Here is a 25,503-nt window from a genome sequence, read left to right as displayed (position 1 = left end):
GCCTTGTGACATTACTGTTACTCATTTCAATTATCCATATGCTATAATCACCCCATACATTGTTACTATATTAAACAGATACCTTTTGGAATTATTAAGAAATTCTTTTAAAACCTTTATACTAATTTATTTTACTTTTATTTATTCTTTCTTTTCTTTTTTCTGTGTAGTTCTAAATTTCTGACACATGTAATTTTTCTTCTGCCTGGAAAACTTCTTTTAACATTTCTTACAGATAAGGCCTTTGGTGTGAATTCCCTCACTTTCTATTCGTCTGGGAATGTCTTTATTTTTCCTTCATTTTGAAGGATAATTTTGAAGGATACAGAATTCCAAGTTAGTGAGATTTCTCTTTTAGCACATTAAATATTTTGATCCATTCTCTTAATACATTCTTTCTGAGAAGAAGTCCACTGTGATTTTTATCCTTATTCCTCCGTAAGTAAGTTGGTTTTTCCTCCGGCTTTTTTCAAGATTTCTCGTTGTCTTTGGTTTGACTGCAGTTTGACTCTGATAGCCCAGGTATGCTTTCTTAATATTTATCCTGGTTGGTGTTCTCTGAGCTTCCTAGGTCTATATGTTCATTAATTGTTTTTAACATTATCTCCCATTATTGTTTAAATACTTCCTCCGTTCCATTCTCGCTTCTCTTTCAATTATTCCAATTATGTGCGCGTTACACTATTTGAAATTGTGCCACAGTTCTTGGACACTCTGTTCTCTTTTTCATTCTTGTTTTGCTTATTATTTCAGTGTAAAAGTGACTTGCTGTATGCTCAGGTTCACTGATTCTTTCCTTCACTGTGTCCGTCTCCAGCTGTGACCATCAAAGACTCTTCGCTCCTGTTACAGGACTTTTGATCTCTGGTATTTCCTCTTCGATATTTCTTAGAGCCTCCATATTTCTACTTTCAAGTTTTTGTTTTAGAAAACTGTATATATTAAGTGCTCATTAAGAAGAAAGACAGCTAAAAGAACTAAAAATTCGATTTGAGCACTTTGTAAATGATCATCAAAATAAGCACAAGGAAAGAGAGAAAATAAATAAGAAGAGAAGGCGTTGATAAGAAGTAAAAAAACGTGATATTTATGTGAATTTAAAAGACTTAGAAAATAAAAAACAAACAGCAATACCATCTTCTCTGAAGTTAAATTATGAAATAAAGAAATAAAATATGATTAGTAATAAGAAAAAGGCTATGTAAAAAGTTTGAGAAAGATTATAAGACTTTAATAGCATGTTAGATTACCCACAATGCTGACAAATTTAAACAGTAATAGCATGCATTACTTTCAAAGAAATATAAACTGTGAAACTGATTTAAAATTGATGAAAAATCTAACAAAAATCATTATCTTGTGCAGGGAAAGAAGAGAGCTTTGAAGAAAATTAAAGAGGAATGCTACTCTAGATGAGAGAGTGGTTAAAGAAAGCCCATCTAAAGTGATAATGTAAAAGTAGAGATCTGAATGAAGCGAGAGAGGGAGCTACTCAAACCCAGGTAGAGGTAAGAGCAATTCCAGATCCAATGACATAGAATGACTTGATATATTTAAGAAATAACAAAAAGGCCATTATGGTTTGAATGAAGTGTGTAAACAGTAGAGGGCCAGGTATAATGTTATTATAGATTTGAAACAATACTACAATTGTTGCACAAATTAATTATTATAGAATTATCATTAAAAAAATTCCTGGGCTAAGTGATTATAAATCTTTTAAAATGATAATTCTTAAGTTATTTAAAAATTTCCAGATTATAGAAAAAATGGGAAATCTAACTAAGATAATGCAAATCAAATAAGATACTACAGAAAATACAATTTATTAATATTGATGTGAATATTACATACAACATTAGCAAGTAGAAGCTAATAGAAATATTCCAAAGCAATGGAAATGTATTAATTTAAGATATTCAAAGATTGTTCAAAATTAGGAAATATATGAATGTAATCCATGGTAGTAATAAATCATAGAAAAAATGAACCATCTCAATAGTTCCTTAAAAAGTACTTGATAAAATTCAGAATTTGTTCATCTTAAAAACTAACAACAAAAACTAATAAATTAGACATTAATAATACCAAGTAAAATGAATAAAATTAAATCTGGCTCAAACTATCAGTTCAACATTTTTCTTAACAGTAAATATCTAGAGATATTTTGATTATCATCAGAAATAAAAAAAAATTTCCATTATGACTACTGACATTGACATTATTTGACAATTTGAATCAATATGACATTAAATAGAAGCACAAGTATTACTTCTAAAAAAGAAAATCATTATTCTTCGCAGATGTCACCATTGCTAACTTGTTACTACTAGATATATTATGAAAATTTAATACAGTAGTTAGAGACAAATACATAGAAATATTTTTCTATCTTCTAAGTGAAAAATTAGGTCTTTCGGAATATAATAGGGAAACAGATGCCATTTCCAATAAAATGTCTAGAAATTAGTTTAAGAAGAAAACCATGGAACCTTATAAAAATTATAAAATGTATCGCATCGATTAAGTATTGAATACATAGATAAACACATTGTCATTAAATTGGAAGACTATCAAAAGAATGCCAATCGCACCCAAATGTCTATATATGAAACGCAATTTTACTTGAAATTCCATTATAATTATTTTGCAACACGACAAAAATTTATCAAATTAATCAGGATGAATAAATGTATAGAAATAACCACAAATTTTTTTTAAAAAGCAATTAGAAAAGAATTTGGGGGACAGTATTTTTCTTCTCAATAATTATAACACTGTGATGCTGGCAGAGGAAAAGAAGACATAGAAATTAAACATAATTGAAATGTATTTATAGCATAAATTTTGCTATTTTGAAGACCAAGACATGGATTTTTTTAGTGTTTTAGAAGTCCAGCTAAAACAAAACTGTCATCGTACCCACATTTGGAGGGTCCAAACACAACATTCCAACTACCCGTGAATAGATAAGTGCATTGGAGGATGTCATTTGACATGGTGCAAAAAACCAAACTTAGATAGTAAGATAGAATAACTATAAAATAGATCCCAAGTCATTTTCTTGTCAAAGAAATCCAAGGACCAGGGTGGTAAAGATAGAGGAATGCCAGGTTGGTAAATGGATATGCAGCCCTATGTGGTGTTTAATCCACTCAGATGTCGAAGTCACCTAAGAGGTTACAGAACCTGAAATGAAGACTGTGAAAGACGTTGAACTCTTTCATGAGCAAAGAAAGATAATCATGGGGTAAATAGGTGATAGTAATGAAGATGGGTAAAGAGGAGTTTGGGCATAAGCAGTAACGGAGAATCAGTTTCAAGTTGGAGAAACAGTGATCAAGAGCAGTGAAGAGCAAGCAAGAGGTTACCCAGCCTCACCTCTTCATTGTCATTGACATCTTTCTTCTCTTTCTCTTCATTTTTCCTCTCTGCTTTGCTTTTCCTCTTTTTGTTGCTTTATTTTTCTAAAAAATAATGAATTTGTCTATTCCAAATTATTGACAGGCTTTTTATAGTTTGCTGTGAAATATAATTTGTCCTGCCTCAGAGAACTCCAATTAACTCACTTGGGCCTCAAATTCTTAATGTCATGACTGTTCAGTCTGACTCATAAAAATGAAAATGTTTATTAGTCCAATCAGACATAAACTAAAGGAAAATGTTGCAGCTAACATGATGTATAACTGTTGAAAGAAAGCAAACCAATATCCAAATTTAACACAAGATGTGCTATTATACACAGGAATTTACATATTGAAATTGGCAGTACAAAAATGTGAAGTTATAATTATGTGTTAAGTTCATGAAGATAGATAACTTTGTGTGTGTGCACATGCATGTGTGTATGTGTTGTATATTTTCATAAGTTTGCACTTAGGAAATTCTTATAATCAATAAGGCAGAGGGGGAACCTCTTATATATGGACTAAGGTAACTTCGGCTCTATCTACAGTCAATAGGGCCCTTGGATAGCAAATAACTAAAGCACGACAATTCATGTTCAAATCTGTTCTTTCTCTCACAGCTAGAGAAAATACATCCAGTAGAGTTTCTTTTTTCATGCCAGACATGAGAAAAAGAGACAGTTTATTCAATTTAGATAGTATTCAACCTGTGGTTTCTAAACATGAAACTTTCAAGGGATGTTGCCTTGAGAAAGCAATTGCTCTAGAGACATAGAATTATTTTGGGTTCCATTTTTTGGACGTTGCAACAGCAAAGCTTGTTGGTAGCAGTCTCATGGCATATTTTCTTGTTCCATTTTTCCTTTTTAGAGTTAGACGGGGTTGTTAGATAAAAAGGTTTTCAATTTGGGGAAAATTTCACAGATTGCTCTTGGAAAGCAATAAATTATTCTAAGGAGAAATTCTTGTAGATTTATAAAGTAAATATTGCAAAGAGCAAGTGTAAAAGTTGAAATAATTTGAGATGCTTTTACTTGGGTTTTTCAGTTATTTCACATTACACTCAATAATTTACTAACTTATAGTTCAAAGTTGGCTTAATAAACTCTGACTTCTTATAACCACAGCTATAATTCATTCAGTGTCAAACCATAATCTAAATCTTAGCTTCTAAAGAATGGAATTTATAAACTCTTTACCAAAATTTAGCTTTAGCTACCCTATTATCTCTCTTTTATTTTATTTTTTTCATTTCACATTTCAGCATACAACTTTGGCATACTGACAGGTGAAATATTCCACTGTAAAACATGTACAAAGTGAATAATTCAAAATACTCACAAGTACAATAGATATAAACTTGGTAAGACTATTATGAGATGGAAATGGGAAATAAATGGCACAAATATAGTAACTATTTGAATTATAATATTTTGTCAAAGATTATTTGGTAGCAGTTAATTTATTTGACCATCGGTTTATTAAACATTACTTGTTTAGTAAAAGTTCTTGCGGTGAAATGAGCAAACAGGCTTGGGAATTAGAAAAAATCTCCCTGAATTCTGTAATCTAGAAAAGGAAGGGTCGTTCCTTAGACTGGACACATCACTGCCTGGATTGGCCGGTCCCCACCAGCCAGCGTGCCCTGGGCTCCTCCGTGCTCCCTGGCTCCAAGCCTGGAAGATAGAGCCCAGTAGGACAATGTGCTCTTCATCCCTTTGATGGTCAAAACAGTCTAGATCTCACCTCTTTGGGAAGGAGGTGACTTAGAATATAACACTCTGAGCTAAAAGGAATTGTAGAAATCATTCCGAGTTCAATCATTTGTGAAAACTGTAAGCCACAGAATTGAAAGGACTTCCTCAAAGTCACACAGAATAGCCTTGGAAGAGATATACAGATACATAGGCATATAATTAGCATCTAAACACTAAGAAGAAAATAATTTAGACATAGTAATTAAGCATATAGTTCCTATAATAACTAAATCAAAGCCTAGTAAATAATAAAGTAGTATAAACTACAAAGGTGCTTAGAGCAAAAAAGTAATGAGGAGAAAAATACAGAAGCAGATTGTGTTTTGGAAGGGGTTGAGGCTTGCATCTACTTTTAAAGGAAGTTTTCTAGTTATGAGTGAGGAAGGCATATTTTCATTAAACCGAAATGAAAGGCACTATTATATGGTTCATTTGTTGTGTTGCAACATGCCAGCTCAGCGTGCTATACACTGAAGTTCTCAGACTACGAGGATACCATGAAAGTGTGTTCTTACGTTGTCATATGAGTTTGCACTTTATGTTATGAATGCTTCTACTCTGAAATTAAAGGCAAAGAAGATGCCATAAGGAGCGATAAGGAGGGAGCTCGAGTTTTCTAAAGGTATTGTGGGTTAAGCACACAGGCTCTGGTGTCAAACTACGGGGTTCCAAGCCCTCTCCCCTGCTTACGAGGTGTGGGACCTGCTTACAAGGTGTGGGACTTGCTTACTTAATTCCTCGTTTGTAAGATGGGGATTTTAAGATGGCCTCCGACATAAAGTTCTAGGAGTATGCAGTGAAATAATCTATTTAAAAAGCTTGGCCCTAAATAATTACTCAATACATTTTATACATTATTACATAAATGTGAGAAAATTAAATGTGAACACAGGCTTCAGTTGTAGTTATTTTTTTTCGTTAGACCCACCTTGAAGACATTGACCTCCACTAACTTCTTCACCTGTCCAGATTACATTGACATGTTTTTAGAGACTTAATCCCATTATTTTTAACATTTAAGTGAATTTAATTGAAAGGGAGTAAAATGTTATCATAATGCATAATGATCAATGGTCTCTGTATAATTCCAAAAAGAAAGAGGAATTATGATAGAATACTACCTCAAAAGAACAATTGCAGATCTAAAATTCATAAGGAAGTTCCCTTAAGGAGACATATTTTTCCCAATATTATGCACGCCACCCCTCCCCAACTTAGCAAGTTTCACATTTACTGTATCTTTTAAAGCCCTTTATAACATCACCCCAGCCTGTAGTGACTTTTTACTCATTTGAATTACTTTTCCCTCTTTTCCTTCTACATTCCTTGTGAAACATACAACATACCACTTCCTTGTGTAATTATGTGGGTACATATAACATCTCCCTCCTAGTCTATAAGGTCCTTGAGAACAGTGACCCTGGTTAGTTTTTATGACCTATGTAAGGTTGAACTCAGTTCCTCCTACAGAGGTCAAAGTCCCATGAGAGTTTAGTGGATGAATACCCTCCCCGAACATTTATAGTTTCTACTACGTAAGTCAGCTTTCATTTATACATTGATTTGCTGTCTTTTTATAATTGCATTTGTGTAGAACTTGTCTCAATTGCCTATCTTGTATGTCCCAGTCATCTATCACAACAGCTCACAGACTAGGCATTCAATCAAAATAGAGTATATGTTGATTTTTCAGGAAAATGTTGTTAATAATTTCCAGAAAGTAATCAGCAGTCATCCTTACTCAGTTTGATTTCTTACCTTCATCATTGTCAATCAGAAACAGTTGGTTTCCCCCAAAATTTCTTTTATGTAAAAAGCAGAGTTTTAAGAATTTTCGCCTTTGGTGTAATTTTACACAACCAAATTTATTACAAATTAAATTGACCTGCATGACTTGTACTTAATTATAAGAATTGATTTGATTTGTGGTCTAAAGATTTTCCAATATGAATTCAGGCCGTTGTTTCAGCTAATGTTCCCTTTGAACTTCAAGCTCAAGAAAGATAACTGAATATTTGACCTTGTGCTGAGAAAAGAAACCAGGATCCTAGAGCAAAAAATTACCTCCACACAGCATTCGTCCTTTACTGCTTTCCACACCATGCATTATAATATTTCCATTTCTTTGGCTGTGTCTATATAGTATCAGAAAGAGATAGCTAAATATTAGAAGTTTAGTGGAATCAGCCTTATAGATTATTTAAAAGGCTTAAGATTAGTTTTTAAATTGACTTTGTCCAAAATCTCTTCCAAGATGTATAATTTTGCATTTCAAATAGTTTTTGTTTTTATCTTTTAAAGTGAATTTGGTCAAAGCAGTTGTTTACATTGACACCATCAGTAATGTATTTATTTATTTTGTGAAAAAAATTAGTTTTCAAAATTTCCTCAGATTTCCTAAAAGAAAGCCGATATAGGCATCGTTGTTATTGACAATGGCCCCGTGGTATCATGACATTCCCTTGCTTAGAGTAGTGCGTAATAGGAGATGCATTTACCAGTATGACATTCCCTTCCTTAGGGTACCACATGGGTGGGGATGCATTAGTCTCGAACCAATTCTCCGGTCAATGAGTATGCTTGGAAGAGAGCTAACAGAAGTCTCAGTAATAATATTACAGACAATTCGCAGGACAGAAAGACCTATTAGTCTGTAGCATTATGGTTTTGATATATTTAACTACTAACCTTCAAATTAATTTGTGGTTCTGCTTGTATTAATGTATTCTAAACCAGGCTAGATTCATTGTTGCTAAAAAAGTATTATGATGTAAAACAAAACAATGTAATAATCAACATTGTATTTTCAGTTGCATTAATATAGTGTGAGATTAAAGCCATAATTAACATTCATGAAGAAAACAAGCTCTTGTAAAATTATAAATACATAGGCATTAAGGTATTTCTACAAAATATATCTGCTTTCATTGAAAGTTCACAGTCATAAATACTAATGATATTGAGAAAATATGTGTATATATGTAGATATATATTAAACAAAATGAAGTAAATAATTTTGTTTTTCCATGACTGTTTACATTGATTTATCCTTGTTTTTCTTTCCTTATGAAACTAAGAATTATTTTATTCAGTAGCTCCAGTGCATTTTTCCACTTTAAAATATATTTAGCAAAAATTAATTCTATTCCTGTAGTGTGCAAAAGAACAGACCAGAGCTGCAAAGAAACATCAATGTAGGAGCCACAGTACCTGCCACCTCGAAATCAGACAGTTATTTCCCGAATTTGGGGTGGAAAGCCACGTTAGAGAAGGGGAAGTGGAACTGGGGCTCATCTGCGGTATTAGTTTGCTAATAACTAGACTGCCATAGCCCAGTGCCACAAACTGGGTGGTTTAAACAACAGAAATTTATTGTCTCACAGTTCTGGAGGCTAGAAGTCTGACATCAAGGTATTGGTAGGGTAGATTCCTTCTGAAGACAGGGAGGGAGAGTCTGTCCCGTGCCTCCCTCCTGACTTCTGATGGCTTGCTGGCAGTCTGCGGCTTGTAGATGCGTTGCTCCAATCTATGCCTTCATCTTCACAAGTTCTAGCTGTATCTCTTCACGTCATCCTCCCTCTGTGCAGGTCCGTCTCTCATCCAAATTTCCTCTTTGTATAAAGAGAGCAATCACATTGGATTAAGACTTATCTTAATGACCTCATTTTAAATTGATTACCTCTGTGAACATTCTTTTTCTAAATAAGATCACATTCTGAAGTTTAGGAGTTTGGATTTCAAAATATCTTTTTGGGGAGACACATTTCAACCCATGACATCTACCTACATTTTGTTTCTGTTTCACTTTGGGATTTCAATCCTGCTTGGTTACACCTGGTCGGTTTGTGGCCTGACAGTAATCATTGACACGAGGGATGAAGGAGCTCCTGGAAGTGAGCCGAACATCTGGGAAAACAAACTAGGCATAACAAGCTTAGTTTCTCTCTCTGACCTCCTAAGAAGTTGCCCATCAGCTTTAGAGCCAGGAGTGTTCTTGTGCATTAGCAGTAGCACAGAATAAAGTTTCCTCGTGGAAACCTGGAAGAACTGATGGCTGTTTCCATCCCAGGCTGAGGGATTTTTGAGATCCAGCCAAATTACACTCTTGCCTAACAACAATAGCAGAGGTGTCCAAGGCACATATCAGTACCCAGAAGAAAGGAGAAAAGAAAAATAAGAAGAAAGAAACAAAGAGTGTCTCATGGTAGGCTAATCAACCTGAGGTTATGGAAGACACCCACGTGGATGCCCATAAATGGGACTTTGCATTAGCAGATTAGGACAAAAGGCAGGAAAAAAGTGGGTTGCATACAAAAGTTAAATGTAACGTGGGTGTGATTATAAGTGGTACCCAGAGGGAAATGGGTATGTGGCATGGGGAAGTGATGTAGATCTGGGAGTTAGCATCCCATTTTGAAAAGCCTATGTTCAGTGTAATGCAAGCCAGGATGCGTCCCCATATGGGAGAGGGGTCAGTGTCTATCACTAGCTTGCTTTGTCGACATTTTGTTGCAACTCATACTATGTTTCACTCACTCAAACTTGAAACTGATGGGGCAAAATCTTTACGGCAGTCAATCCTAGAAATGTGTTTTAGTTTTACTATTAGAACCCTGACAGGAACGCTCACTTTGGCTGGTGTCTCCTACTTAATCTTCACAACCCAATTCATATGCTGCCGCTTTGTGAATCACCCCTGCCTCATCTGTTACAGAGTTTATGGGCTTCCTGTTGGAGTTCTTATAGTGATCTGTTTACTGTTTTTGTATTTCTCTCTCCCAGAAGAGTATGACCTTCCTGAAGACAATGAATGTATCCTATTTCTCTTTAAATGCCTCATGCCTAGAACAGGGTGTAGTGATCACCCACTGTTTGCTGAATGAGTCAGGATATGAACAAATAAAATTTGGTCACAATATAGCTTAGATTATAATGGAATGAAAAAACTGGAATATATTTCCATATAGTCTTTTCTTTCCATTTTTAACTATTACTACTTGTGAGCTGAATAATAGCACATGATATAAATCAAAGCATGGTGAAACTAATACATGTTAAATACACACATACGCATGACTATACGTGCACATATGTGTGTATTTATAAAACCTCAACATCTATTTATAATTGTGCAGGCAACGTTGCTCATCATTGTAGAATTTGCAACATATCATCATTGTTCAAGTCTGCCATATACTGGATATGGGGGAATTCAGCAACCACATATAAAGGTCTCTATATTGGTGATAATAGGTAGGTTTGTACTATTCTATAGGTGCATTAATACAGGCTTCTGAACATTCAATACTATTTTTTTAAATAGAAGAAGCAAAATAATGTTAATTCACAAGAAGACATTAAATGTTTTTAAATTATCATTAATGCTCTTATTAACAGGTATAGTGTCGATTGCACTCCCAGATGGTGTGGACCAGAGTATCCTGTGATGCCTCACCAACGCTTCTATCCGAGAGCAGGCGCATGCTATGTTATCCATCGCAGTATGCATATGCAGGGAGCCCATGCCTTTGATTCTGTGATGGATACACATTCCAGCATGGACAGTGTGGACTAAGCATTCCTCTTTCAGCTTTAAAGATACGACCATAAATCCAGCAGAGCTTTCTGCAGGGTCTGTCGTCCCCATGCACTGTTAAACATGATTCTGTTTCAGTCACAGGAGACGTGAATTCTGCAGGACCAGATCATAGTTAAGATTTCTAAAATGTTTAGCGGCTCTTTATAGATAAAAGAAATGTTATAAATATTGCTATGATTATCTTTTTTTTTCCTTGAGAGAGAGAGATTGTTATTCACAGAGTATGCCTTCTTTTTTCCTCCTGGAAAATATTTGTCATGTTGATGCATTCTCCAGCCACTGCCAATGAAGAAAAATGTTTACATCTCTTTCTCCACAAACTGTGGGTGGGGAGAGACTTCAGATTGAATTAAGAACACATCAGTGAGCTCCAAATAAATGATTCAGCCTGAAGGCTGAAGTGTTACGTTTTATTCTATGGCCTATAATTGACACCAAGTGTGTGTAGAGCAATTCATAAAACACAGACTATGCAACAGTGGAATATTTTATTATAATGAAGGACCATTATTTTTTACAGTCAAAAAGAAGAACACACATCCTGATCATTAAGCAACATTACATATTCTAAGTTGAAGAGTAAGATTATGGGCTGAGAGTCCATTTTAGTAGGATTTGATAACTTAGTATTTTCTGTTTTCTGAACTCTAAATGATTGAAAGCTTTACATAATGATTTGTATATTATTTTTATTCTGTCTTGGACTTGTCAACAGTAAGAAATCGTGGCACTATCTTTAAGAAAATTATCAAGTGTAGATTTGGAGAGGAGAACACTAAAAATGATCTAGTTCAAAAAAAATTTAAATGGTAATAATAATTATATGCACTGCCTGTAATGTATAGGACTTTGCTTACTTAACTCCTAAATATTAAGATGAAATGACAAGAATGCCCCAAAGAGGTTAGAAGCCTTGCCCAAGGCCAGCGGAACTAGCCAGTGTTACACGCACCAGGATCCGGGGGAAGCTGCGTCTCTATTGGCGGTGCTGGCTTCACGACACTGCACCAGTCCTGCAAATATGCCAGAAGAGGAATACTTTTAATGATTCAAGGCACTTCTTGCTAGAAGAGATTTTAATGCTCTTAGCTAAACCAAAGAAACAAAAGCCAAAACAAGCATTCCATATAAACAATGTCGAAATTCCTGAGGCGTAAATATAGACGCATAGAATCCAATCATTAATGCCGGATGTATGAGCAGCGGGCATGGTTTTCCATCTATCGATTCCTTGCTGGCTAAGGATTTACTGGGAAGATTTCATGCCAGGAGAAAGAATTTAATTTGGGCATTGTCTGTTGTTTTAATCATTAAGTTTGTAAATAAAGTAAACAAGATCAAGGTATTATTTCAGAAAACTACTCTTCTATTGTGCTAAATCTTAACTTGTATGGGTTTCCTTTGCCATAGAAACAATTAATTATTGTTCTAAAGGCAGCTATAGACATTCTGGATAGAAAAAAGGGTTATCTTTGTGTCGCCATAAATAAATTTCTAAACAACATAAAAAGAGGAAAAAAAGCATGTTATCACCTCTGTAACCTGTTTACTTCATCATATTTTTCTTTCTCTTATAATTCCTCCTCCAAACCTCACATTTTTCACTACCAAAGTTATGATTCTTTGGTTAAAACTCATGTAGGTTTTACTTGGACATCATTTGTCTGATGTGTGCGACTTTGGATGAGCTGTGCTTTCAGAAGCAAGATTACTCTTCTTTCAAGCATTCACATCCTTGGGGTTTTTTTTCAGCTCTAAAATTCCATGAGATCCCAGCAGCGTTGTGCCATAGACAGAGTATTAAATTAAGAGTTAATGAATCTAGTTTATAGATAGAATTATGCCGTTAAAACACTAATAATAAGTAACTATTTGCATATGTATGTGCACACACACACACACATATACAAATGATCTCAAATGATCTACCTGGATGGTTTTGGAACTTTCTATAAATGAGATTAAGGGTTTTACCTTTTACACAGTTGGCGTTACTTTAACTGATTGAGGTCGGGGGAGCACAAAGCTGTAGAAATATTGGGAGACAAACTGCCAAAAAGACACTGGAAACACTGATCTCTAAGCCAGCAGAAACCATGCTTGGTGGAGGTGAGAAGTGGAGAAGAAAACAGGATTATTTGAAGATTTAATATATACATGGGATGACTGATCCTGTACGACACTTCCGTCATATAATCCTCACGCTGTATATGTAATCATTCCTATACTACAGCCCTCCACTCTATCCTCAGTCAATACCTGGAACATACGTATATTTCCTGGAGTCTACACCCAGGAAAACACCAGGCTTCTTCTCTAAAGAAATTGAACACAATTTACACACACACATGTTTCTTATGTCAACATTTTCTTGCAAGAATTAAGCCCCTTTTGATTCAAATGAGATCTGTAGCATAACAGTTTAACTGGATGCTAGAAAACAACAAATTGCCTCAAAATTCGAAGATATATTTTTAACCTAAAATTCTTTATCTTCCCAAGGTATCAGTAAGTGCCCAGTAAAAAGTTTACAAATGTGCAAAGATGTGAAAAATTAACTTACCACAAATCTTTCTTTCATTTGGAAATTCTTTGAAGATGTACTTTAGTGAAACAAACTTGCAAATCAAGAAAGAGGAAGATACGGGTCTCAAGAAATGATGTATACAAGGCAGGATGGTCCAGGTGTTGTGCCCAAGATGAGGACTCTGCAACAGAGCTAGAGAGCATCCTACACATAGCAAGGAGGTGTGATCTGTGGGGGAGAAGTATCTTGGGAGATTAAGAAATAGATAGAACTTATAGTATGATTAAGAGCTTTAAAATCTTGAGGATGTGGCAATGGCAAGTAATGCAAAAAAAAAGAAAGAAAAAAAAAGAAAGAATTAAAACTCCAGAGAGAATAAATAATATACTAAAAGATGATGACTCAATTATTTTCCAGGATCTTAGGAAAATGCTCGTGTCAATTTTCATTAATTTAGACCATTTATTACTTTGACAAGGCTACTGTAAGAAAATACCACAGCCTAGGTGACTTCAACAACAGAAATTTATTATCTCACAGTTCTAGAGGCTGAAAGTCCGACATCAAGATGTTGGCAGGTTTGGTTTCTCCTGAGGCCTCTCTGCTGAGCTTATAACAAGAGGCCACCTTCTCGCTTTGTGCTCGCACGGTCTTTCCTCTATCGAACACACACCCTTGGTATCTCTCTGTGTCCAAGTTTCCTCTTCTTATAAGGACCCCAGTCAGATTGGATTAGGTCCATTCTCATGGCTTAATTTTAAAACTAATTATCTCTTTAAAGGACTAATTTCAGATACAGTCACATTCCCAAGTATTAGGGCTTAGGAATTCAAAATAAGTATTTTAAGGAGAACAAAATTCAGTCCATAAGAGACTTTTAACAGACAAAATGTGATCTTCACACATTAATGTAAATTAACAGTTTTAAGATTTTTAAGTCATTTGGTCAAAGCCTAGAAGATATTGCGTTTTTCCCTTAACAGAATTATAGCCTTAAAAATAGGAAATCACAAGATATTATGAAATTGATAAAAATAATAAGACCAACCAATAATACAAAGATAATAGAAAACCTAAAATGAATCTATGCAGGCATGCTTGCTTAACAACAGGGATACACTCTGAGAAATGTGTTTTTAGGTGATTTTGTCATTGTGTAAACATCATAGTGTGCACTTACACAAACCTAGATGGTATAGCCCACTACACACCTAGACTATACAGTACTGATCTCATGTGACTGCCATTGTATACATGGTCTGTTGTTGACTGAAACTTTGTTATGCAGCACATGACTGTACTATCATATATTGAATAAGGGAGAGGAAAGATCGTATGAGTTAAAACATTATTTTCACATTGTGGAGTAAATGGATATTTTCTATGGTTGATGAATCAATAAATAGAATTTAGTATTTTATATGAAGTTGTAAAATAACCTCTTGAAAAAGTCGAAACAAAATATCTAATATGATAGACTTTCTGCAGTGAGATTGAGACTAGCAAAATCTGGGGTGGGATATTTATTTATATCCAAAACACTTCTGAACAGTTTGATTCATTACCGTGTAACTGTGATAAATATAGAAACAGTCCTTACTATTGTCAGCATTCGGTATTTCATATATGGCTAGAGTTTACTCTGGGTATACATTATTACCTTTGATTTTATCAACTATCATTTTGGATTTAAAATGTTTAAGGCTTTAATAGCCATGAATTTAGTTTTCTTATAAATGAAGTGAACTTTCAAAAAAGAAAATAAAATGCAATATTTAAAGGAAAAAGAAAAAACAAAATAAAGAAAAAACACATAAAATGTTATTTTGGTGTGCCTTGGAACACTTAAAAACTTGGCTAACAATTAGTTGATTATTTCCTAGAAAAATATCATGACACATGTTTCACGGCATAATTAAACATATTTTATTGAAGTGCTTCTTTTTTGTTAAAAAATTGTGATCATTGGACTACTATCAAAAGCGTTATCACACAAAATTGGGGTTCTCTTCCCAATGTGCACAAATAAACCAATTCATTACAGCATCAGCCTTTGCGAAGAGAGATCAGCTTTATTCTGCGAGATCAATCTACAGGGAGAGCAGGGGCTGTGTGCCCTCAGATCTGTCTCCCTAATTCAGGATTTGGGGCAAAATTTAAGAAGTTAGGGAGAGCAGGCTGGCACACTGAAATGCTGGTGGGACAGGTCTTGGTTGGTGAGCTTCAAGCACCTATGGCAAGGTTTTAAACATTTATGACAGGGTTCTAAACATTTATGATGAGGTTGTAAACTTTTATGATAGGTTTCTAAACATTTTTGATGAGGTGGGGAAGGAGTTTTAAGACCACACCTTCCTGAATGAGGGACCCTCACTTCTGATAAGAGTCTGACTTTCAAGTTCCCGTTGTGTCGCCGTCCTTGGGTTCCACGGGAAGGAGGGCCTTTGATTCTGCGGTCATTTCAGGTCACGATTTCTTCTTTTGTGTATGCTCTGGCTATGTGACTTTGCAGATTTTCTGAAAGGCAATTCTTAATCACTCTGTTGATAAGAGATGGGGTCAGTTGAACTGGTCCTGGAGGGGCTGCGGTTATAGTAGCAATGTTTAACTTCTGTATACTTTCTCTTGTAGTATTAACATTTTCCTATCCACTATTACTTCCCCCACCCTTAATCATTTACCTTTTACTTCTCTTCATTAGGTTCATATGAAAATCCATAACAGCTAAGAAATCATAAAGAAATTTCACTAAATTATTCAAGTCCTAAAATTCTCCAAATATTGAATTCACCTTTTATAAACTCCACAAGCCTTTAATCCATAGGTTAGCATATTCAGGTTACATAATTTATCTTATGTAAAAGTAGTCTAATAAATAAGAAATTATAGAATTAAAAGAAAAAGCATAAAGCATTTACAGCTTAGCTATAATCCATTTGAGATATTCATTGCAGTCAATAGTCAAAGTTATCAGTAGTTAATTCTTGTTATCTGCATTTCAAATTATTTTAGCTCGGTTCTCCCAACTACCCAAAGGCATCTCAAACTGCTCTTATTTTCCTGTGTGCCATTTGCAGGATTATGAACATTCTTATTGGTGAAAAAGATTTTCAGATTCATTTTTTTTATTGAGGTTGTGATAGTTTACAACATTGTGAAATTTCAGTTGTATATTGTTATTTGTCAGTCACCATATAAGTAAGCCCCGTCACCCTTTGTGCCCACGCTCCGGCCCCCTTCCCCATGGTAACCACTGAACTCTTCTCTTTGTCCATGTGTTTGTTTATCTTCCTCATATAAATGAAATCATACAGTGTTTGTCTTTCTCTGTCTGGCTTATTTCACTTAACATAATACCCTCAAGGTCCATCCATGTTGCTGTGAATGGGACGATTTTGTCTTTTGTCATAGCTGAGTAGTATTCCATTGTATAAATATAACACATCTTCTTTATCCATCTGTCATCTTCCACGTCTTGGCTATTGTGAATAATATCTAGTATTATTTGGATAAATACCCAGTAATGGGATAGCTGGGTCATATGGTATTTCTATTTTTAATTTTTTGAGAAACCTACATACTGTTTTCCATAGTGGCTGCAACAGTCTGCATTCCTACCAGCAGTGTATGAGAGTGCCCTTTTCTCCACAACTTCTCCAATATTTGTTATTTTTTGTCTTGGTGATTATAGCCATTCTAATGGGTGTAAGGTGGTATTTTGGTGTAGTCTTGATTTGCATTTCCCTGATGATTAGGGATCCTGAACATCTTTTCATGTGCCTGTTGGCCATCTGTATATCTTCTGTGGAGGAATGTCTGTTCATCTCTTCTGCCCATTTTTTGATCGGGTTGTGTTTTTGTTGTTCAGTTGTGTGAGTTCTTTATATATTATGGAGATTAACCCCTCGTTGGTTATATGATTTGCAAATATTTTCTCCCAATTGGTGAGTTGTCTTCTCATTTTGATCCTGGTTTCCCTTGCCTTGCAGAATTTGCTTAGTCTGATGAAGTCCCACTTGTTTATTTTTTCTTTTGTTTCCTTTGTCCAAGTAGACGTGGTATTCAAAAAGATCCTTTTAAGCCCAATGTCAAAGAGTGTACTGTCCATATGTTCTTTGACACGTTTTATGGTTTCAGGTCTTACTTTCAATTCTTTGATCCACTTTGAGTTTATTTTTGTATATAGCGTAAGATAGTGGTCTTCTTTGATTCTTTTGTGTGTGGTTGTCCAATTTTCCCAACACCATTTATTGAAGAGACTTTCCTTTTTCCATTGTCTGTTCTTAGCACCTTTGTCAAAGATTAGCTGTCTGTAGATGTGTGGTTTTGTTTCTTGGATTTCAATTCTGTTCCATTGACCTGTGTGTCTGTTTTTGTACCAGTACCATGCTCTTTAGATTACTATACCTTTGTAGTACATTTTGAAGTCGGGGATTGTAATGCCTCCAGCTGTGTTCTTTTTTCTCAGGATTGCTTTAGCTCTTTGGGATCTTTTTTTACCCCATATGAATTTTAGGATTCTTTGTTCTATTTCTGTGAAGAATGTCATTGGGATTCTGATTGGGATTTGCACTGAATCTGCAGATTGCTTTAGGTAGTATGGACATTTTAACTATATTTATTTTTCCAATCCATTTGCATGGAATATCTTTCCATTTCTTTATGTCCCCGTCAATTTCTTTCAATAATGTCTTATAGTTTTCATTGTATAGATCTTTCACCTCCTTGGTTAAATTGGTTCCAAGATATTTAATTCTTTCTGTTGAGTTTGTAAATAGGATTGTGTTCTTGAATTCTCCTTCTGTTAGTTTGCTATTCAAGTATTGAAATGCAACCGATTTTTGTAAGTTGCTTTTGCACCCTGCAACTTTGTTGTAATTGTGTAATCTGCTGTTTTGGGATGGCATGTTCTATGTGTCTACTAAGTCCATCTGGCTTACTTTTTCATTTAATTCCACAATTTCCTTTGTTGACTTTCTGTCTGGATGATCTGTCCATTAGTGTAAGTGGGGTGTTGAGGTCCCCTACTATTATTGTGTTATTATTACTATCTCATTTTAGATTTGTAAATAGTTGCCGTACATATTTGGTGTTCCTGTGTTGGGTGCATAAATATTTACATTATGTCTTCTTGGTGGATTGTCCCTTTTATCATTATATACTTCCCCTCTTTGTCTCTCATTATCTGTTTTCTCTTGTAGTCTACTTTGTCTGATATAAGTATGGCAACACCTGCTTTCTTTTGTTTGCCACTAGCTTGGAGTATCATCTTCCATCCCTTCACTCTGAGACTGTGTTTGTCTTTGGAGCTGAGATGTGCATCCTAAGGCTGCATATTGTTGGGTCTTGTTTTTTGATCCATGCAGCCACTCTGTGTCTTTTGATTGGAGAGTTCAATCCATTTCCATTTAGGGTGATTATTGATATATGAGGGCTTAATGCTGCCATTTCGTTACTTGTTTTCCAGTTCTTCTGCATTTCCTTTGTTTCCTGTCCCACATATTTCAGACCTCCAATTTGATTAGGTAGTTTTCCATGCTTGTTTTCTCCTTATTTATCATTTCTGTCTCTGTTGTAATTATTTGCTTAGTGGTTACCATGAGATTTGTACAAAAAATCCCATAGATGAGATAGTCCATTTCCTGATAGCCTCTTATTTCCTTAGACTAAGCTGCTTCCATCTCTTTCCTCTTCCCCTTCTAAGTTGTTATTGTCACATCTTGTTCCATCCTGTGTCGTGAGTTTGTGGTTAAAATGACAAGATTATATTTATTTTTGGTGTTTTCCTTCCTTCTATCTTTAATGTTATAATTAAGTATTTGGTGACCTTTTCTGCTAGAGACCTGCAATTTTCTGATTTTGCCTTTCTATTTATCAACTTGCTCAGGGTTTTGTAACCTCTTTTTTTTTTTTCAGGTATGAGTGCTTTCTTCAGGATCTCTTGTAGGGGTAGTCCTGTGGTGGTGAACTCCCTTAGTTAGCTTTCGTTTATCTGGGAAAAATTTATTTCTCCATGATATCTGAAGGATATTTTTGCTGGATAGAGTACTCTTGGATGAAAGTTTTTGTCTTTCACAATTTTAAATATATCATTCCACTCTCTCCTAGCCTGTGAGGTTGCTGCTGAGAAATCTGCTGAAAGCCTCATAGGGGCTCCTTTATAAGTTATTTGCTTCTGCTTTGCTGCCCTTAATATTTTTCTTTTGGCATTGACTTTTGCCAGCTTTATTACTATATGCCTTGGAGAAGGTCTTTCTACATTGATCTAGTTTGGAGACCTATTGGCTTCTGTGTTGCCTCATGCATTTCCAGCAGCTTCCCCAGGTTTGGGAAGTTCTCAGCTATTATTTCTTTGAACAGGCTTTCTGCTCCATTCTCCTCTTCTCCCTCTTGAATATCTATAATCCTTATGTTGCTTTTCCTAATTGAGTCAAATATTTCTCCATTTATTTTTAGTCTTAGTTCTCTCTCCTCCTCCATCTGAAGCATTTCTATGTTTCTGTCCTCAAGGCTGCTGGTTCATTCCTCCTTAATGTCAGCTCTATTTTCAGGGTGTCCAGATTTTTCATCTCATCTATTGCGTTTTTTCATCTCCAACATTTCTGATTGGTTCCTCCTTACAGTTTCAGTCTCTTTTTGTGAAGAATTCCATCTGTTCATTAAATTTGTTCCTTATTTCAGTGAATTGTCTATCTGTATTTTCTTTTAACTCATTGAGTTTTTTTATGATAGCTATTTTAAATTCTCTGTCATTTAGGTTATAAATTTCTGTGGCTTTGAATTGATTTCTGGGTACTTGTCATTTTCCTTCGGGTCTGGAGGTTTAATATATTTTTTCATACTGCTTGATGGCATGGACTTGTGCCTCTGCATAGAGATACTATTTGGTCACAGCTTCTACCTGCCACCACTGTGGGGAGGGGGCAGGAGCTGTGTAATCTAAGCCCACTAGGATCCCTGTCAGCTGTGCCTATCTGAGTCTGGGCCACTCCTTGGGATCACAGTGGTCCCGTGGGATCTCCTGCCAAATGGGAAAGCAGTCATACAGGGGCTCCAGGCTGCTACTGCCTGCTCCCACAGTCCTGCTTGACACACTCCCCTCTTTGGGACTGCAGCAGTACTATGGGTTTTTGTGGCAGCCATGAGCTTGTTCACTCAGACTCACAGCTCTGCTGTTGTCTGGTCCTAGGAGGTTCTAGCTCTTGTCCTTGGTGAGTGGAGCCTCCCCACTGGGTCTGAGCCAGAGTCACTCCCTTGGACTGTTGTGGGACTGATAACTCTCCCATCGATTGAAAGAGTGATCACAGGGGGCCTCGGGACTGGTACTGCCTGCTCCCACAGTCCTACTGAATTGCACTCCTCCCTTCAGGGCCACAGTGTTACTGTGGGCCTTTGTGGCAGCTGGGAGTTCATTTGCCTGAGCCACCAATATGCCTCCATCTGCTCCTAGGTCACACTAACCGTTTGTGCTGTGTGGGTGGGGCCCCCTCACTGAGTCCAAGCCAGAGCTACTCCCTGAGACCATGGTGGGACTGTAGGCCTTCCCATTAAACCAGAGAGTAATCACACAGGGGCTCAAGGCTGTTGCCACCTCCTCCCACAGTCCTGCCAAGTCCCACCTCCCACTTCAGGACTGCAGCAGTACTATTGGCATTCGAGGCAGCCAGGTACTTGTTTGCCCAGGCTTGCAGCTCAACTGCCATTTGCTCCTAGGTCACACCAAGCTTTGTGCTTGGTGGGCGAGGCCTCTCCACTGGATCCAAGCCTGAGCCACTCCCTGTGGACTGTACGGCCCTAGGGACTCTCCTGCCAGACAGGGAAGCAATTAGGTGGGGGCTCAGGGCTGCCATCACCTGTTTCCATGGTTATGCCAATGTTATGAGCACTTCAGCTGGGTGAGCAGTCGCATGTGGGTTTTGGGCTGCCTGGAGAAGAGTGCTCACCTATCTCCATCACCCTCCATGGGGGAAGTCCATCTGCCTTCAGATGTATAGCAGCATGGGTCTCTCAGGCATCCTGATGTATTCTGTGGGTATTAGACTCATTTTTTCATTCATTCACTTACATTAACACTATAGAACTCCTTCTAACGATTCCTCTTTGTGTCTCTATATTATAGCAAATACAGGAAGTATCAAAACTCAAGCTGGGGGCTGGCATGGTAGCATAGTAGTTACGTTCATGTGCTCTGCTTTGGCAGCCTGGGGCTCACAGGTTCAGATCCCAGGTGAGGACCTACACACCACTTTTCAAACTATGCTGTGGCAGCATGCCACATACAGAATAGAGGAAGATTGGCACAGATGTTAGCTCAGAGACAATGTTCTTCAAGAAAAAAGAGGAAGATTGGAGACAGATGTTAGCTCAAGGCCAATCTTCCTCACAAAAAAAAAAAAGACAACAACTCTAGCTCTAAGAGCAGATTAACTTGAAAACTAATACGATATCAACAGAAGCAGTACCACATTGTTGACATAAAAGTGCTGCCCTTTCTTCAACAAAGAAACAGAGGCAATTTTTATTTTAACATCAAACGTAGAGTATACTCCAAATCCATTAACTCTCATCAGTTTAAGCCAATACTCTTGTTACAGTTCCTGGCAAACCCCTTGCATGGTTTCAATCCTCTAATTTCACCTTTGCTCATGTCCTTGACCTCCTTCCTTGCAACAAGCATGCCCTTGCTTTGTTCTCTCTCTTCACTTATCATACTCCTTTATTACATTAGTTCTTATTCCTTTTTGTAAGGAACCTTAAATCATATCATTCACAACTGTATTTTAAGTAAGGAAATAGAGACGAGAAGGGAAAAGAAAAATGAAAGTGTAGAAAAGAGAAGAGAAGTTAGAAAAAGAAGAGAGGCAGAGATTGCGGGAGACAGAGAGACAGAAAGTCTCCAGTTGTTGAAAGGCAATATCTTCTCACTTCAACCACACTCTGTATATCCATCATCAACAAAACCATCATGGTAAGAAAGAATTTTTGAGCTTCATGTGGTTGGTCAAGAATGATGACTCTAAAAATTACAGCTTTCATTAAACAAGCAACATCCTTTTTTTTTATGATTAATTAAACACTACCGGTGAGTCAGACAATTTGAGTAAAATACTTAAACAGATTAATAGTAAGGAATTAAATTGTATATTATTTTCAGGTTAGAGAGATAACTTCAGATTGTAACAAGTATAAGACTGTAGAGGGGGCAATTGAAAGCAGGCCAAGTATTAATCAAAGGACACTTCCAGGGACGTGAAAAAGCCACCTTGTAATATGAGGCCATTTGCATTGGGAGACATTTGTTCACACCTATTGAATCACCCATTCCATTATATTGCTTTTATTAATTTAGGTTCAGTGGAGCAGAGAAAGAGTTAGATTGACAATGATAGCAGCTCAAAAGAGATTACTTCTGTTTCTCATTTTCAGGCTTAACTTCTGATAAGAAGAATGAATTAAAATGAAAAGTTAACAGTTAATCGTGACAGCAGTGACTTAGTATCTCAATTTCCCAACTAAACTGTTCTATTTTGGTTCAAAAAAATAGAGGATGACAGGCATTTTTATATCAACATTTTGTTTTATTTAATTATTATTTCTTTCACTTTTTTAAAAAAACGCAATTTTATATTCTCCAGTGCTTTCACAATTTCTACTGTGAACTACAGAAACATTGGGAATCGAGCTGTGTTGCCTTAATTCATCTTGATCTTCAGCATCATAATGCTTTATAGTTCTACACAATTTAAAAAAATGAAAACACCTTAATCCTTTTGATTAGTAAGATATTAGGCTTGTATCTACCCATTAAATGACCTCATATATTTGAAAGGAAACTCTAAGGGACAGTTTTAGATTTTAAGGCTTAGGCTTTGTAATTATGAAAAATAGCTGATTTAAGGTAGTGAAGATAGAAACACTGTTAAATACAACAAGAATTGCTGTGTGTGTCTGTGTGTTCGTTAGCCTCAGGAGTAACAGCCCTGCTACTTTATATATATGTATGTGTATATGTATATATATTCACACACAAACATTTATGTTTTATTTATAATTTACATAGTTTATAATTGCACAATTGACATTATGTAAATATATATAGGTAATACATATTTGTTTATACATAAATATGTGTATGTTTATTTATGTTTTGTTACTAGTATTTTATGTATGTTGATACACTTCTAAGATGTTAACATAACTGTATTTTTCCTTTCCACTAGTTCCAACAATGTTCTTTTTTCTGCTTATTTCCTCCCTATGAATTGATGCTTCCACATATTCACACTAATTGCGTTAATATTGTTCCCACAAAAGGTGATATGTTGGAAAATGATCTCTTCAGAAAAAAATTAAAATAAACAAAATACCTTTGCAATATTTTTAGCATTGTGCCTAAAACTATTCCAAGTGTACAACTACATTTAAATAAACAGAGTTGTTACTCAGTAATGTTCTGTGGAGAACTGTTAGAGGAATTCTGGGAAACAAGCAGCAAAGAAATTTAAGAAAGATGTGGCAACAGAAAAGAGGATCAGCTCTTTGGTTTTATCACCAAATTGTGAATAGACAAAGAAGCCCTCAGGTATGCACCAATTTACAATAATTCCCCAAGGGAAGCAAAAACAGAGACCTTGCAATGGCAATATGCTATCTGATCATCTGTATATTTTGTGAAAACTCAAGATGGTGCCACAACCAAGAACTTGGAATGATGTTTCCTTCAGTCAAATAGGTGAGGTTAGGTACACCCATGGAATGCCGTCTTAGCAGTGAGGAATTTTGGTTTCTTCAAAAACTTGGTGATTTGATAGCTGTTAAATTCTATTCATGATTGATTATTAAATGTATTTTTATACAATTCTCTGGTTTTTGGAGAACTTATAGATGTTAAGATATGTTTTGAGCCAAGAAGTCTCTGAATAATACTCACTTCCTCCTTTGGTTCAATCACCTGGTTTCCCTTGTAAGGATTCTGAAGAGAGTATACACGCAAATGGGAAATAGAACATTTTTAGCAGGTGAGGCATGTTCTCATACGACCTCCACAGGCCTCTCTGGTCTCTTGGGACCATTTCTTCTCCCCCAAGTCACATCTTATCACTGGCTTAAGAGCTCTTGATATTCTTGGTATTGGAAACATAGGTGGTGTGAGAAAGCAACACAGATAGACTGTCTCAATGAGCCTAGTCGTGAATGCTCATTCAGAAGTACTAGATGTCAGCGGGCTCAGGGTAGGAATGATGTGTGGGGGGATGGCAAGTGAGGAGAAGAGAGTGCAGCCAAGTTCCTTCCCTCCACCACATTTACATCAGTCACAGTCCCCAAAACTTAACTACCTGGAACTGACACCACTGATGGGTGAGTTTATTCAAATACGATCCTATGAAATTGAATTGTTTAAGTAATAATTCCATAACGAAGAAATATCAGAATCTTCTCAGGAATACATCAAAGATGTCTTTCTAACTCTTTATTAATATGTAATCTTGATTTGGAGGTGGTAGTCAATGCCATTAAATGCAAAAACATTGGAGTGAGAAAGGGAAAATTATCTCTGTTTACAGACATTTATAAATATTTTGAAACCCAAACATAATCAATGAAAAAAACTATTACAAACAACTTGAAATTTTGGTTAAGTGGCAGTGTATCAAATCAGCGAAATCATGAGCCTCCATATTTTTAAAATATAACCTGTGAAAATATAATGGAGAAAAGTGCTCATTTATTAAAACTCAAAAACAACTCAGAATAAACGTGTAAATTGAGTGAAACCAATATGAAAAAAACTATAAAATTTTTTTTAAGAAACAAAAGTAAACTGGACCAGATGTAAAGCCTATTCTGCTCTTATACTCAACATCATATCCTAAATTAATTTATAAAGATTAGACAATCGCAGGCCGGCCCCCGTGGCTGAGTGGTTAAGTTTGTGCGTTCCACTTTGGCAACCCAGGGTTTCACCGGTTCGGATCCCGGGCACGGACATGGCACTGCTCGTAGGGCCATGCTGAAGCAGCATCCCACATAGCACAGCCTGAGGCACTCACAACTAGAATATACAGATGATGAACGTCACTCAAAGTAAGAGAAATTCAAATTTAAACTAAACAGAATTATTTCTTATGTACCCGTGTGGCAAAACTTCAAAGGTTTGACAGCCTACCCTACTGGGTCTTATAGTACCAAGCACACTGTATGTTTGGTGGTATG

Source organism: Equus quagga, chromosome 4 (assembly GCF_021613505.1).
Source record: "Equus quagga isolate Etosha38 chromosome 4, UCLA_HA_Equagga_1.0, whole genome shotgun sequence".
Classification (NCBI taxonomy): domain Eukaryota; kingdom Metazoa; phylum Chordata; class Mammalia; order Perissodactyla; family Equidae; genus Equus; species Equus quagga.
This window is presented reverse-complemented; position numbering follows the sequence as displayed.